Source organism: Gorilla gorilla, chromosome 1 (genome assembly GCF_029281585.2).
Source record: "Gorilla gorilla gorilla isolate KB3781 chromosome 1, NHGRI_mGorGor1-v2.1_pri, whole genome shotgun sequence".
Classification (NCBI taxonomy): Eukaryota; Metazoa; Chordata; class Mammalia; order Primates; family Hominidae; genus Gorilla; species Gorilla gorilla.
The window spans coordinates 95,075,213-95,086,978 of NC_073224.2; positions in this window are offsets into that span (position 1 = coordinate 95,075,213).

Here is an 11,766-nt window from a genome sequence, read left to right on the forward strand (position 1 = left end):
TCACTCATGATTTGGCTCTCTGTCTGTTAGTGGTGTATAGGAATGCTTGTGATTTTTGCACATTGATTTTATATCCTGAGACTTTGCTGAAGTTGCTTATCACCTTAAGGAGTTTTGGGGCTGAGACAATGGGGTTTTCTAAATATACAATCATGTGGTCTACAAACAGAGACAATTTGACTTCTTCTCTTCTTATTTGAATACCCTTTATTTCTTTCTCTTGCCTGATTGCCTGGGCCAGAACTTCCAATACTATGTTGAATAGGAGTGATGAGAGAGGGCATCCTTGTCTTGTGCCGGTTTTCAAAGGGAATGCTTCCAGCTTTTGCCCATTTGGTATGATATTGGCTATCGGTTTTTCATAAATAGCTCTGATTATTTTGAGATATGTTCCATCAATACCTAGTTTATTGAGAGTTTTTAGCATGAAGGGATGTTGAATTTTATCGAAGGCCTTCTCTGCATCTATTGAGATAATCATGTGGTTTTTGTCATTGGTTCTGTTTATGTGATGGATTACCTTTATTGATTTGTGTATGTTGAACAAGCCTTGCATCCCAGGGATGAAGCCAACTTGACCATGGTGGATAAGCTTTTTGATGTGCTGCTGGATTCGGTTTGCCAGTATTTTATTGAGGATTTTCTCATCAGTGTCCATCAGGGATATTGGCCTGACATTTTCTTTTTTAGTTGTGTATCTGCCAGGTTTTGGTATCAGGATGATGCTGGCCTCATAAAATGAGTTAGAGATGAGTCCCTCTTTATCTATTATTTGGAATAGTGTCATTAAGAATGGTACCAGCCTCTTTATACCTCTGGTAGAATTCAGCTGTGAATCTGTCTGGTCCTGGGCTTTTTTTGGTTGGTAGGTTATTAACTACTGCCTCAATTTCGGAACTTGTTATTGGTCTATTCAGGGATTCAACTTCTTCCTGGTTTAGTCTTGGGAGGGTGTATGTGTCCATCAATTTATTCATTTCTTCTAGAATTTCTAGTTTATTTGTGTAGAAGTGTTTGTAGTATTCTCTGATGGTAGTTTGTATTTCTGTGGGATCAGTGGTGATATTCCTTTTATCATTTTTTTGCATGTCTATTTGATTCCCCTCTCTCTTCTTCTTTATTAGTCTAGCTAGTGGTCCATGTATTTTGTTAATCTTTTCAAAAAACCAGCTCCTGGATTCACTGATTTTTTGAAGGGTTTTTCATGTCTCTTATATCTTTCAGTTCTGCACTGATCTTAGTTATTTCTTGTCTTCTGCTAGTTTTTGAATTTGTTTGCTCTTGCTTCTCCAGTTCTTTTAATTGTGATGTTAGGGTGGTGATTTTAGATCTTTCCAGCTTTCTGTTGTGGGCATTTAGTGCTATAAATTTCCCTCTACACACTGCTTTAGCTTTGTCCCAGAGATTCTGGTATGCTGTCTCTTTATTCTCATTGGTTTCAAAGAACTTCTTTATTTCTGTCATAATTTCATTATTTACTCAGTAGTCACTCAGGAGCAGGTTGTTCAATTTCCATGTAGTTTTGCAGTTTTGAGTGAGTTTCTTAAACCTCAGTTCTAACTTGATTGCACTGTGGTCTGAGAGACTGTTTGTTATGCTTTCTGTTCCTTTGCATTTGCTGAGGAGTGGTTTTCTTCCAATTATGTATTAAATTTTAGAATACGCGCTATGTGATGCTAAGAAGAACGTATATTCAGTTGATTTGGGGTGGAGAGTTCTGTAGATGTCTATTAGGTCTACTCGGTCTAGAGTTGAGTTCAAGTCCTGAATATCCTTGTTAATTTTCTGTCTCATTGATCTGTCAAATATTGACAGTGGGGTGTTAAAGTCTCCCACTATTATTGTGTGGGAGTCTAAGTCTCTTTGTATGTCTCTAATAACTTGTTTTATGAATCTGGGTGCTCCTGTATTGGATGCATATATATTTAGTATAGTTAGCTCTTCTTGTTGCATTGATCCCTTTACCTTTATGTAATGCCCTTCTTTGTCTTTTTTGATCTTTGTTGGTTTAAAGTCTGTTTTATCGGAGACTAGGATTGCAACCCCAGTTTCGTTTGTTTGTTTTTGTTTTGTTTTGTTTTTTGTTTTCCATTTGCTTGGTAAATATTCCTCCATCCCTTTATTTTGAGCCCATGTGTGTCTTTGCACGTGAGATGGGTCTCCCGAATACAGCACACCAATGGGTCTTGACTCTGTATCCAATTTGCCAGCCTGTGTCTTTTAATTGGGGCATTTAGCCCATTTACATTTAAGGTTAATATTGTTATGTGTGAATTTGATCCTGTCATCATGCCGCTAGCTGGTTATTTTGCACATTAGTTGATGCAGTTTCTTCATAGTGTCATTGGTCTTTATATTTTGGTGTGTTTTTGCAGTGGCTGGTACCAGCTTTTCCTTTCCATATTTAATGCTTCCTTCAGGAGCTGTTGGAAGGCAGGCCTGGTGGTGGCAAAATCCCTCCGCATTTGCTTGTCTGGAAAGGATTTTATTTCTCCATTTATGAAGTTTAGTTTGGCTGGATATGGAATTCTGGGTTGAAAGTTCTTTTTTTAAGAATGTTGAATGTTGGCCCCCACTCTCTTCTAGCTTGTAGGGTTTCTGAAGAGAGATCTGCTGTTAGTCTGAGGGGCTTCCCTTTATAGATAACCTGACCTTTCTCATTGGCTGCCCTTAAAATTTTTTCCTTCATTTTGACCTTGGAGAATCTGAAGATTATGAGTCTTGGGGTTGCTCTTCTTGAGGAGTATCTTAGTGGTGTTCTCTGTATGTCCTGAAGTTGAATGTTGGCCTGTCTTGCTAGGTTGGGGAAGTTCTCCAGAATAATATCCTAAAGTGTGTTTTCCAACTTGGTTCCATTCTCCCCGTCACTTTCAGGTACACCAGTCAATTATAGGTTTGGTCTGTTCACATAGTCCCATATTTCTTGGAGGCTTTGTTCATTCCTTTTCATTCTTTTTTCTCTAATATTTTCTTCATGCCTTATTTCAGTAGGTTGATCTTCAATCTCTGATATCCTTTCTTCCACTTGATCAATTTGGCTACTGATACTTGTGTGTATGCTTCACGAAGTTCTCGTGCTGTGTTTTTCAGCTCCATCAGGTCATTTATGTTCCTCTCTAAACTGGTTATTCTAGTTAGTAGTTCCTGTAACCTTTTATCAAGATTCTTAGCTTCCCTGCATTAGGTTAGAACATGCTCCTTTAGCTCAGAGGAGTTTGTTAATACCCACCTTCTGAAGCCTACTTCTGTCAATTCGTCATTCTCATTCTCCGTCCAGTTTTGTGCCCTTGCTAGAGAGGAGTTGTGATCATTTGGAGGAGGAGGCATTCTGGTTTTTGGAGTTTTCCGTGTTTTTGCATTGGTTTTTCCTCATCTTCATGGATTTATCTACCTTTGATCCTTGAGGCTGATGACCTTTGGATGGGGTTTTGGTGTGGGGTTCCTTTATGTTGATGTTGATGTTGTTGCTTTCTGTTTGTTAGTTTTTCTTCTAATAGGCCCCTCTTCTGCAGTTTGCTGGAGGTCCACTCCAGACCTTGTTCACCTGGGTATCACCAGTGGAGGCTGCAGAACAGCAAAGATTGCTGCCTGCTCCTTCCTCTGGAAGCTTCATCCCAGAGGGTCACCAGCCTCATGCCAGCCAGAGCTCTCCTGTATGAGGTGTCTGTCAACCCCTGTTGGGAGGTTTCTCCCAGTCAGGAGACTCGGGGGTCAGGGACTCACTTGAGGCAGTCTGTCCCTTAGCAGAGCTGGTGCGCTATGCTGGGAGAATCCCGCTAGTCAGGATCAGCTGCTCTCTTCAGAGCCAGCAGGCAGGAACAATTAAATCCGCTGAAGCTGTGCCCACAGCCGCCCCTTCCCTCAGGTGCTCTGTCCAGGGAGATGGTGGTTTTGTCTGTAAACCCCTGACTGGGGCTGTTACCTTTCCTTCACAGATGCCCTGCCCATTGAGGAGGAATCTAGAGAAGCAGTCTGGCCACAGCCGCTTTGCCACGCCCAGCCCAGACCTCCCAGCCTTCTAACCACTGTGGGAAAAATCGCCTACTAAAGTCTCAGTAATGGCGGACGCCCCTCCCATGACCAAGCTCAATTGTCCCAGGTCTACTTCAGACTGCTGTGCTGGCAGCGAGAATTTCCAGCCAGTGGTTCTTAGCTTGCTGGACTCTGTGGGAGTGGGACCTGCTGAGCGAGACCACTTGGCTCCCTGGCTTCAGCCCCCTTTCCAGGGGAGTGAATGGTTCTGTCTCACTGGGGTTCCAGGAGTCACTGGGGTACAAAAAAACTCCTGCGGCTAGCTCCGTGTCTGCCCAAACAGCTGCCCAGTTTTGTGCTTGCAACCCAGGGCCCCGGTGGTGTAGGCACACGAGGGAATCTCCTGATGTGCAGATTGCAAAAACCGTGGGAAAAGCGTAGTAACCCAGCTGGGTAACACAGTTCCTCACAGCTTCTGTTGGCTGGGGGAAGGGAGGTCCCTGCCCCTTGCACTTCCTGGGTGGAGCATCACCCCATCTTGCTTCTGCTCGCTCTCCACGGGTTGGACCCACTGCCTAACCATTCCCAGTGAGATGAACTGGTTACCTCAGTTGGAGATACAGAAATCACCAGCCTTCTGAGTTGGTCTCGCTGGGAGCTGCAGACCAGAGCTGTTCCTATTCGGCGATCTTGGCCCCTCCCCCCTTGAACATTCCATTTCTTTAATAGGTATAGGGCTATTAAGGCTATTTCTCCTTAAATGAACCTAGATAGTTTGTGTGCAGCTGTCAAGGAATTTGTCCGTTTTATCTAAGTTGTCATATTTATCTATATAAAGTTTTTCATAATATTCGTTTATTATCTATTTACCGTCTATAGCAGTACTGATGGCTTTTGAATACTTGCACGGCTAGTTGCAAATCTATAGTCATGTCACCTGTCTCATTCCTAAGATTTAAAAATGCACTGCAGGACACAAAGTTATTCCACACACCTCGACTTAGCTTATTTGTGTATTTCTTCCAAGAGAAAAAAAAAAGAGGCCAGGCATGGTGGCTCACGCCTGTAATCCCAGCACTTTGGGAGGCTGAGGCAGGTGGATCACTTTAGGTCAGGAGTTTGAGATCAGCCTGGCCAACATGGCGAAACTCCGTCTCTACTAAAATACAAAAATTAGCTGGTGGTGGCGGGCGCCTATAGTCCCAGCTACTGGGTAGGCAGAGGCAGGAGAATCGCTTGAACCCGGGAGGCGGAGGTTGCAGCGAACCGAGATAGAGCCACTGCACTTCATCCTGGGTGACAAAGTGAGACTCCGTCTCAAAAAAACAAAACAAAAAAAAAGGAAGGTAGGAGAAGCACAGAGAGAGGGATGGAGAGAGGAAGGGGAGAGGGAAAGAGAAAGAAAGAATTCACTCAGAACCAGTTTCAGGTTGTTCAGGTAGAAGCTGGAAGTCTCCACATAAGCTAGACATGAATTGACATGCCCCTTTCTGGGTACCTATTTCATCACCTGTTAAACTTTCAGAATACACATTCAGAAAGCATACACAAAGATGCTCTGAGTTCTCCCATGCACCAGATCTCCCACGCACCAGGGAGTGGCCCCCAGTTTCTAAGGAAAGCCAATCCCTTACCGTCAGGTCACTGGAATTATGGGAAACTCATTCTACTGCCAGGTGGGCCTCATTTTCGTAAAGAAAACTCACATATTCCTGGAAGACAGTGCCCTGGGCTATTTTTTCTACCTGACTGCTAGCAGCAAATAAAATATTTAAGAATTTATGGAGTATAGTGCCCTGAATTCCTTCCCTTGGAAATTGAAATTGCTTGAGGTTCTTAGGCCACAAACAATTTTTAAAATATGTGTATTTTTTTTCTTACTCTCTTTGTGATGGCTCTGCAGATTTGTTCAGCAAAATGACTCCTTAACAGAGTTATCCTGAGCTGGTATATCACAGAGACAGGAAGGCTTCTGCTGGAGCCTAAGGTTTCTCTCCTCTCTCTTAGCTGCTTTATTTGAGACTGCCAGCATAGGGCACAGCCTTCAACTCTCGGCTCACCATGGATTTGTTAATTAATTGAAATAATTCTCCCAATTTTTGCATTGAAGTAGAATATCTTACAGAACCATGAGCTTCTTTCCCCCAACATGAATAACTGAGAAAATGAAGGTATCAGTGATCCACTTCCAATTTGACAGAGCAATTTTACAAGTATTTATTTTGTGCAGGAGTATATAGAAGTAAATTAAAACATTATTGCTCAGGTGACAGATTTTGAAATAATATCAAAATGAAGCATGGATTTATTTTTGAAGATAATTTTCACAGGATGTGGCAGTTTTTAAAGGAATTCTGCAAGGTCTCATTACTCAAATTTTACTTCCAAGGACAGATTGATATCAACAGAACAGGTTGCAAACAAATATGAATATCCACACATCTCCATTTTGTCCAAGAAAGCAATATTGATATTTTAATAAAACGCTTCAGTTTAACACCTTATCAAATTGGATTCTTGAAGCAGCTTTATGACAAAGAAGGATAGTGCTCCTCTGTTAATCAAAGGGAGAGGGGACATCTCTTTCTGAGGCTCCTTATATTTCTTATGAAAATTTGCATTTTTAAAGTTAAAGCCTGAAATTTTATTGGTTAGCAAATAAGCAAAAAGAAGGCCTATAAAACTCAATTGTATTCATAAAAGTGATGTAGAAATAAACAGGATTTTACTTCATAATAGTAAAATAAGGTGCATAGAACACTGAGCTTCCAAATGTTATTTACAATACATACTAATGGTAGAAAATAAGGAAAAAGGAAATTAAAAAAGCATCCATAAGTCCTTCACCTAGAGACTTCTCCTATGGTTAGTTTGGCTTATTTTTATCTGGGTGCTTTTTATCCCCCAAAAAGTTCAAGGGGGAAATATAGACTATGAATAACTCTATGTATTGATGAAAATATAAGTGCAAATATGTATATTAAAAATATTAGGAGCATAGCTTGAGCCCAGGAGTTCAAAACCAGACCGGGCAACATAGCGAGACTCCATCTTCCCCAAATTTTTTTTAACTTTTATTTTAAGTTCAGGGATACATGTGCAGGTTGGTGACATAGGTAAACTTGTGTCATGGGGGTTTGTTATACAGGTTATTTTATCACCCAGGTACTAAGCCTCGGATCCATTAGTTATTTTTCGTGATTTTCTCTCTCCTCCCACTTTCCACCCTCTGGTAGGCCCCAGTGTTTTTCCCCTCTTTGTGTCCATGTGTTCTCTTCATTTAGCTCCCACTTATAAATGAGAACATGAGGTATGTGGTTTTTGTTCCAGTGTTAGTTTGCTAAGGATAATGGCCTCCATCTCCATCTGTGTCCCTGCAAAGGACATGATCTCATTCTTTTCTGTGGCTGTATGGTATACCACAGCATATATGTATCACATTTGCTTTATCCAGTCTATCATTGATGGGCATTTAGGTTGATTCCATGTCTTTGCAATGGTGAATAGTGCTGCAGTGAATATACATGTGCATGTGTCTTTATAATAAGAGGATTTCTATTCCTTTGGGTATGTACCCAGTAATGGGATTGCTGAGTCAAATGATATTTCTGTATTTAGGTATTTGAGGAATCGCCACAAATTTTTTAATTATTAGCTGGGCATGGTGGTGTGTGCCTGTGGTCCCAGTTACTTGGGAGGCTGAGGCAGGAGGACAGCTTGAGCCTGGGAGGTCAAGGTAGCAGTGAGCCATGATCAAACCGCTGCACTCTAGCTTGGGCAACAGGGCAAGACCCCATCTTAATAATAATAATAAATAAAAATATGCCAAGCTCAGTGTCTTATGCCTGTAATTGCAGCACTTTGGGTGGGAGGCTGAGGCAGGAGGATTGCTTGATCCCAGTAGTTTGAGGCTAGAGTGAAGTATGATTGCACCACTGCACTCCAGCCTATGTGACACAGTGAGACCCTGTCTCAAACACACACACACACACACGCACACGCAGCTTCCAGACTACTGAAAATATGTAATAGAGGTAGTTTTCCCTATTCCTCCTGCTAAGTACAGCTAAAAACCCTAGATATTATATATAAAACAGAAATAAGAAGACTTAAAAATGGAGAAAAGAGAAAAGAAAGCAGATGAGCAAGGGACCTTGGAACCTGGGGAACAAAATGGTGATGAGTTCCGTAGGTTTTCTTTTTCTTTCATGTATGCTACATCTGGAGCTGAAAAAGCCAGCAACCCAGAAATGCCAAAGGTATAGAGAAAAAACTCCTCAGGAAAATCCTTCTCTTCCTCCCCAAAAGACAAGGAAAGGGGCAGCCTAGCATGACTGAAAATGTTTAGATAGTAAATGCACTAGTCTAGCAATACCACAGGAAAAAAAAACAAAAAACAAACTGTGGCCGCACCACCACCCAAAAAAGCATCAGATAAAGTAGACCACAGAGCAGAGTAAATTACCAGAGACAGAAAAGGACTTTATTTAATGATAGAAGGGCCAATCCACCAAAAAGACATCCTAAATGTAAATTCACCAAGCAAGAGAGCTACAAAATATGTGAATTGAAAGTGATAGCATTAAAAGTAGAAGTTGACATATCCACAATTATAGCTGGAAGCTTCAACGCTCCTCTCTCAATATGATTGATAGGACAACTAGACGGAAAATCAGCAAAAATACAGAAGAACTCAATGACACCATCAAGCAACATGATCTAATCAATATTTATATAACACTCCACCCAAAAACAGCAGAACACACATTTTTATCAAGTGCCCACTGAGATAAATCATATGCTAAGCCAAAATAAATCCTCAACAAATTTAAAAGACTCAACATTATACAGAGCATGTTTTCCAACCACGATGAAATCAAACTAGAATCAATAACAGAAAGATAACAGGAACATCTCTAAGTACCTGGAAACCAAACAACACACTTCTGCATAATCCATGGGTCAAAGAGGAAGTCTCAAGGGAAATAAAATAAAATACACTAAATGGAATAAAAATGAAAATACGACATATAAAAATTTGTGGGACACAATTAAAACAGTATTAGAATGGAAATGTATAGCACTAATTGCATAGAGAAAAATCTCAAATCAATAATCTAAGCTCCCACCTCAAGAATCTAAAAAAAGAAGAGCAAAATAAACCCAAAGCAAGCAGAAAGAAGGCAAGAATAAAGATAAGCACACAAAACAGTGAAATTGACGACAGAAAAACAATAGAGAAAATAAATAAGAAATAGAGAAAATTGGTCCTCATTGAAAAGATAAAATTGACAAACCTCAAGCAAGACTGACAGAGAGAGCAAAGATACAAGTTACCAATAAACCAGCAGATATCAAAAGGAGAATAAGGGAATACTATAATTTTATGTATTTATTTTTATTATATATATTTTTATTATTTTTTTTTAGACAGAGTATCCCTCTGTCACCCAGGCAGAGTGCAGTGGCGTGATCTTGGCTCACTACAGCCTCCGCCTCCCAGGTTCAAGTGATTCTCCTGCCTCAGCCTCCCAAGTAGCTGGAACTACAGGCAAACCCCACCATACCAGGCTAATTTTGGTATTTTCAGTAGAGGCAGGGTTTCACCATGTTAGTCAGGCTGGTCTCAAACTCCTGACCTCAGGTGATCTGCCTGCCTCAGCCTCTGAAAGTGCTAGGATTACAGGAGTGAGCCACTGCTCCTGGCCCATATTTATTTTTTGAAAAATAGAGATGGGAATCTCACTATGTTGCCAAAGCTGGTGTCAAACTCCTGGCCTCAAGCAGTTTTCCCATCTCGGCCTCCCAAGGTGCTAGGATTACAGTCATGAGCCACTGTGCCTGGCCTATAATTTTAAACACATAAATTTGCCAACTTAGATGAAATAATGTCTCAAAAAGCACAAACTGCCACAATTCATCCAGAATGAAATAGATTCTTGTGTAGCTCTGTAATTATAAAGGAAATTGAATTCATAATTTTAAAACTCCCCAAAAAGAAATCTCCAGTCCTAGATGGTTTTACTGGTGAATTCTGCCAAACATTTGAAGAAGAATTAGCCAATTCTATACAATGTTTTTCAGAATATAGAATAGGAAGGAACACACTCCAATTCATTTTACAAAGTTAGTTTATCCTGATACCAAAGCCAGACAAAGACCACACATTCTTTCTAAGTGCCCATGACACATATACCAAGATAGACATATCATATCTTGGGCTAAAGACACATACAGGTTTAATACACACACACAGACACACACACACACACACACACAAGAAAACTACAGACTAATATTTTTCATGACTATAGGTGCAAACTACTAAATAAAATATTAGCAAATAGAATTTACTAACATATAAAAAGAATTATACACCATGACCAAGTGGGGTTTATTCCTGGAATGCAAGACTGGTTCAATATTTCAAAACCAATCAATGTAATCCACCATGTTAACATGCTAAAGAAGAAAAACCACATCAAGAATCATGTCAAACCATAAAAAATCATGTCAATCAATGCAAAAAAAATCAACAAAATTAACACCTATTCCTGATGAAAAGTCTAAAAAAAATTAAAAAAAGAAAGAAGCAAAAAGGAGAGGGCATAGAGGGAAACTTCCTCAACTTGATAAAGAGCATCTACACAGACTTTTGGCTAACACCATACTCAACAATGAAAGACTGCATGCTTTCCCCCTAAAATCAAAACGAAGCAAAGATGTCTGCTAGTACCACTCTTATTCAACATAATGCTGGAAGTTCTAGCCAGTTCACTAAGATAAGAGAAGAAAATAAAAGGCATATGGGTAGGAAAGAAAGAAATAAAATGCCCCTGCTTATATATGATGTGATTGTCTACCTAGAAAATCCCAAGAGTACATTAAAAACTCCTAGAACTAATAAGTCAGTCTTCAGCAAGGTTGCAACATACAAGATAAACATACAAGATAAAAAATCAATTGTATTTCTACATATTGGCAATGAACATGTGGACTCTGAAATTTAAAATAGTATCATTTACAATTACAATACTAAGAAGAAAAAAGAAATAGGTATAAATCTAACAAAACATGTATAGGTTTTGCATGACAAAAACTACACAACACTGATGAAGGAAAGTTTGTAAAAATCTAAATAAATGGAGAGACATATCGTGTTTATGGATTGGAAAACTTAATATAGTAAAGAAGTCAATTCTGCCCAAACTAATATACACCTTTAACACAATTCTTGTCAAAATCCTAGCGTGATTTTTTATAGATATAGACAATATTATTTTTAAATGTATATGGAAAGACAAAGGAACTAGAATAGCTTTAAAATCTCGAAAAAAGAAGAATATTGGGAGGAATCAGTCTAACCAATTTTAAAACTTACAATGTAGTTACAATAATCAAGATTGTGTGGTATTGGCAGAGTGATAGACACAGAATAATGGGACAGAATAGAGAACAGGAAATAGGCCCACACAAATACGCCCAACTGATTATTGACAAAGGTGCAAAACCAATTCAATGAGGAAAGACGGCCTTTTCAACAAATGATTGTTGGAGCAATCGGTCATCCATAGGAAAAAAAAATAAACTTTAACTTAAGTATCATACCTCATAAAAAATAAACTCAAAATGGATCCTGGGTTTATTTACTTACTAATTCATGTACATTTTTGAGATAAGGTCTCACTCTCTTGCCCACGCTGGAGCGCAGTGGTGCAATCATAGCTCACTGTAGCCTTGACCTCCTGTACTCAAGCAACCCTCCGACCTCAGCCTTCCAAGTAGCTGAGACTT